The following is a 6,004-nucleotide window of genomic DNA, read 5'->3' on the forward strand; positions in this document are numbered from 1 at the left end:
AGAAGTGAAAGTCAGTCAGCCAAATGTAAATAAAAGCTGGTGAGAGTTATTAATGAAGGGAATTAATAAAGAGTTTTTATTAATAAAAAGTTACGGGAACTCTTCCACTGCCTCACCACCCGTTCCTCACTGTGGTTGATCACAGAATAACAGAGCTGAAAGGAGTCTGGTGAGGTCCAAGCTTGCTCCCCTCTCGAGGCAGGTCAGCGCTTCAGAACCAAAGGCGTGTGATGGTTTTAGCTTTACCTTTAAGAAAGGACAAGGAGGAGGTTGATAAATAAATAGAGGGAGGCTACGAGGTGTTTGAGCTTGCAAGGATGAATGCTAAATATGGGAAGGTGAAGGGAGCAGAAAAAAATAAAAGAAAGGGACTGGGGAAAAGGTTTTCCAACCTTGCTCCTACTGTTGCCCATGTCACATCATCCTTCATCACAGATAAAGGAAATTAATATGCGATAGTGAGGTCAAGAATATGGAAAAGGAGAGAGAATGCACTCCAGCCACACTAAGCCACCTAGATTTTCAAAATTCAGACACACATAGGTCATGCTCAAGAGTGGGGCACCCACACAGGCACTCACCCTCTGTCCCCCTCTCTGACAAGACAGTCAGGACAATAAATTTAGTACTGCCTAAAGAATACGTAGGAAAGGATTCTCTAAATATCAAATGTTGGTTAGAAAAGCAGGGTTATGGCATTACTCGTAGCAGACTCAGAGACAGCTGTGGTGAGCAGACCTGGGCCTACAAGGTCAGCTCACATCCAGTACCTGCTGGGGGGTTCTTTTCGGTGACAAGATTTGGCATTGAAAGATTTGGCATTGCTTTGTGCTGGAAAGGTCAGATATTAGCAGAAATCAGCGACCATAGCAAGGGACAGAAGACGACACACTGGTGACGAGGTGAAGCAGCAGCAAAAGCTAGAAGAGAAGACAAGCTGTAAGAAATGGGAGCACAGATAAGGCCCCTCACAGCATTTTTGAACTTCAGTGCAGATGGAGACCAAGCAATGAAGATCGTTTTACTGTGGTGCAGTAGTTGATGCACTTTCAGAAGAGAGAGAGAAGAAAATATACACACATATATTCCTGTATTTCCATTAAGGAAACTCGAATTACCAGGAACCATAGAGGCCTTAATTCGCAGCACCTAGGCTCTCGTACTGCTCTATGGAGTTCAGCTGTCCTAGAGCCAAGGAGCTAATTGCTGCCTGTGAATAAAAAGGCAGCATTGCAGATATCTGCCCTGTAGTCACAGGAGACCCCAGTTTTTTATTAGGAATAAGCTATCCCAGGCAGAATTGTTCAGGCAGAATTCCCTATTTCTGTAGAGTTTCTCGTATCTTTTGTGTCAAATTTGCATTCAGATGTTCCTTTTTTTTTTTTTTTGGTCAAAATTCTATCAGAAAGCCTTGAGCCAGACTGAATATGTCACATAAGAAAAATATTTTTAATTAAAGTCTTATCAGAAAAGAGTCAAGAGCATTACTGAGATGTTGCAAAATTGCTCAGAGTAAATCTTCTCTTAAATAAAAAAGTAACTAGCAAATGTGATTGGAAAGTATTTTCTTCCACATGCATCCAACTATCTGAAAGTGGAGTTGACCTCCCAAGGACCAGAGGCTTCCCTGCATCATTACAACCCCCACATACCCTACAGCTTCAGTCATGAGCAGCCTGTGACCACCCTGCCTGCTGCAGAAGCTGTTTGATCAGAGGTACTCAAGACTGAACTGAAATAAAAAAAGCTCCCGACATGGGAACAACATGATCTGGGAATCCATCCTCAGCTCAATTAGACCTAGATGCAGAGGTTTGAGCCAAAGTGACAGATCTCTTGCAAAGAAAAAGCACACTTCATCAAGAAATCAATTCTCAGTAAGGTTTTTCTTCAAAGTTTTATTTTTTTCAGCAAAAATGTTTACTGGCTTTATATCATCCAACACGCCTGGGTGACTTTAATCCTGTTCCCCATTCTCCATGGGAAAAACACTTCATTGCCTCCTCATTCCCTCGTTATGGAAGTAGCTGTTGCCACTGGTTTTGAATGTAGGGGGAAAAAAACACAAACCGAGTGGATGGTGAACACCTGTGTGTATAGATCCTTCATTAGTTTTCTTGCACTTTAGCACATACTTGAAAAACTTCTGTTACAGTTCAAGGATTGCTTAATTAGGATCTTACAAAAATAATTATTTCAATTGACTGAAAAAATGGAGCTTAGCTTGTAAGATGTTTAAGCTATTCACCTCAAAAATGGAAAGAAATGCACCCAATCTGTTAAAGAACAGGGATTCAGGGTCCAGCCACTACTGGTTTTGAAGATTTGCTTCAGCCGTATTCACCTCCAACTCCCAAGACTCCAAGCCCCAAATCACCGGTGACTGGGACAGTGCATTTGCAAGGCATCACTATTGCTTATCCAGATACCTTTCTTTCCCAGGCATCACATATTAAGCAAACCTTTTACATCCCCCATACAGTACCTGTTACGTAGAACAGCAGTAACTGAATTGTACTGGTACTGAAATCCACACAGAAGTGGTAGTTCAGCTGAAATAGTTTTGCACCAAGTACACACCACCGAGGCTGATGATTTCCCAGCCTGGCTGGTACAGCAGAGCTTCAAATTAAATCTAGCAACAGTAATAAGCACTCTTATCTTCCTTCCTCAGGTGCTTGATATTTCAAAATTCAAAAGGCTGCCAAGAGCTTGGGAAGAGCAGATAGCTGCTGTCTTCTCCTTTCCCTTGGCCCCAGCCTGCTCGCTGGGGAGGCTGAGCTTTCTTCTCTCCCCTAACTTACTCCACAAAATGAAAACCTTCCGACGCATCTTGCACTGAACACTGGCTGGTGCAGTTTTCTTACACACTGCAGCTTCCCAGGATTGGGTTATAGCAATGTTAAAGTTACGACCCGTGGTGCTATGATAGCCTTTGTCAGGCAAGAGGTTCATCAGGCAGCTGACACTGTGTCTTTAGAAGCACGCCTTGCTACAGACACAGCTTCCCTGCTCCCAAATAACATAAATTCACTGCCTTCTACCTACAGCCCCTGCAATACTTGAAAGTGAGCTATAGCTTCATTCATTCCCCTTTGTATCAGTTTGAACCTTGTAATTATATTATTTTTAAACACATTTTTTTAGTTTGCATTAAATCCAGGGCTATTCTTTTATCTGCCCAAGTTTTACAGGTTCACCTTGATGATACAGGAGTTTTTCTCCCTGCTGCAAGGAGTTTCCCCGAGGGGATGCTAAGCTTACCTTTCCCACACGGTGTGCATCAGGCCTGTTAGCAATCCAAAATACAGCTTTATTCCCAGCTTCCTCGGTGCTTCATTTTCTACTTTTCTCTCAAACTACTCAGCATTGGATCTCTGACGATTGTTTTAACCAAATCTGAGTACGTCAACCAGTGTTGCCTACATTAACGATACTTAGAACCCTACTGCCCGTTTTTCCATGAAAGTCACTTGTTTCACTGAATTATCACAGCAGAAATTGGTTTCATACATTAAACAGAAACCAGTTTGATACATTAACTTAAACAACATACGAGACTCAATCTTTTTGAATACTTACAGATTAAGATTTAATTTCCTCCACAGCTGTCTTCAGGCACATACCCCGTATGAAGCTATTACAGATTCCTAAGTCTAATACTGAGATAGTCATGGAAAAGAGGAACAAATCATTTCTGAATCCCAAGGTTGGCAGTGGTTACACTTTTTTTTAAAAAAAAAAAAAAAAAAAAAGCATTAAAATTTCTGAAATTTTAAACTCTTTAATTGTAAGAAGTTATTTACACATTTTCCACGTTTTGTTTGCTTTGTTATAAACTTTGCTTCTGGCTGCATAATTTTAGTAAGCATCCATTCTTGCATCTTTGATTCTTAACATCTTAATAAATTAAAAGGAAGAGGTTGTTTATAAGGCTTTAACATGATTCAGGTAGTTCCTAAAGCCTTAAAGTTATCAGCTACATGCCAAACATTAAGGTCTTGGTTGCAACATACTTTGTTTGATTCAGGTGAGCCAGTCTGAAGAACAATCAATACATACCAATAATTGGAAGGTCCCATAGCACCTTGTTAATTAAACTAATCTCCATATGACTATTCAGTCTTAAGATACTTCACACAGATCGATCACTAATTCTGTTTCATCACCATATGAAATAATAAATGTTTCCAGACCCCTATCTTTGGAAAGAGGCAGGCCTGTCATCTCTGTGCACCACGCTGCTCATGGTCCTTCATGTCCAAGCTCCTTCCCTGCCTCCCACCCCACATCTGCCATGATATTAAACATCGAAAAGAGCAGAATTTCCCTTTAGAAACAACAGTTTGGAAGTATTTGGATTACAAAAGCTATAAATACTGCTGACCTTCCTAAAATCAACTATCTTCCACTCTATACTTTGCTCTTTTAGTGTTAAGAGTGATTCGGTACAGTCTGAATGCTCCGGTCAGCAACCTGTGTGCTGTCACCCTGTGTCCTGCACATATTCATCCTTTTTCAAAGGATAATTAAAAAAAAAAAAAAGCCTCCAGTGGCAAAACACCACTTTCTGACAAGTTCATTATTTGTGAATACATTATTGAGCATTTCTGTGTCTTACATTCCTCTCATAGACAGAATTGATTTTCCCTTGGCTTCCTCTTCCCTATTCAACTACATTTAACAGTTCAAACAGAGCAAAAGGCGAATTTAGACTAACAGCAAGATATAGTTTTATCTCCATTCTAGCACAGTATTTATACTAAAAGGCCATTTCCATTTCTCATTTTTGGCAACACCGAGACACTTGTGTTTTATTGTTCCTCCCACTAATTCACAGAAAAACGTAGGCTAGAGGTATGGTTTTTAAAAAGCCCATCTCCTAACGAAGCTGGAACACTGTAATTCCACATGCATTTTATAAGGCTAGAAGCAAACCTACACACTATAAATGAATTAGTCTCAAAATTATTCAGCAATTAAGAAGTCTATTCAAACTAATTCTCTACAAATCCATTCAAGGCCATTGAATAAAAGCAACCCTATGCATACCTACAAGGCCAGTTTAGCATGCAGGATTGAGAGCGCACAGTATCTGTTGGGAGTGACCAACTAGCACTGAAAATAATCTAGTTTAAGTTCAGAATGAACTTAACTTCTGCTAATTTTCTTTACTATTGCCAGAAAGCTACTGAAATACACAAGTTTCATATTGCCCTACCTCAAAATTCAGGTACGATTGTAAATTTCTCCACTTTTCACATATCCCTTTTAAGTCTTTAGTTCATGCTTATCAGAGAAGGAATCACAGAATGGTTTGGGTTGGAAGGGACCTTGTAAAACCATCTAATTCCAATCCCCCTGCCATGAGCAGGGACACCTCCCACTAGACCAGGTTGCTCAAAGCCCCATCCAATCCAACTCTAAACACTTCTGACGATAGGACACCAACAGCTTCTCTGGCCAAACTGTTCCAATGTCTCACCATTCTCATAGTAAAGAGTTTCTTCCTCATATTCAGTCTAAACCTACCCTCCTTCACTTTAAAACAACTGCTCTTGTCCTGTCACTGCAGGACTTGGTAAAGAGTTTCTCCACCTGCTTTATAAAGGGTTTGCCATTTTGAAATCTCACGGTAAACAAGTTCATTATTTCCTGATAAAAACACCGTCCTTAGCCAAGAAAATGTTGTTTAAACAACAACAGTCTAAAAAAATACAAACAATGAGTAACAGTTTCCAAACTCAATATTAAATAAGCAGTAAATGTATCACCAGACAAGTTTCAAGCTGTACACAATGCCAAAATCAACAGCATTTTAAGGTGACAAAAACTACTTCCACATAAGTTCACATTTTTAACACATAATACAGTTTCAAGGTAAAAAAAAAAAAAAAAAAAAAGCATGTGCTATTATAAATTTATTTCTAAAAGCTTTTAACCTTGCTACCTTTAAATCATGGTCTAATCCATGGGTTTTCCTCCAGGAGGAAAAAAAGAAAAA

This window comes from Aythya fuligula, chromosome 1 (genome assembly GCF_009819795.1).
Source record: "Aythya fuligula isolate bAytFul2 chromosome 1, bAytFul2.pri, whole genome shotgun sequence".
In the NCBI taxonomy this organism is placed as follows: domain Eukaryota; kingdom Metazoa; phylum Chordata; class Aves; order Anseriformes; family Anatidae; genus Aythya; species Aythya fuligula.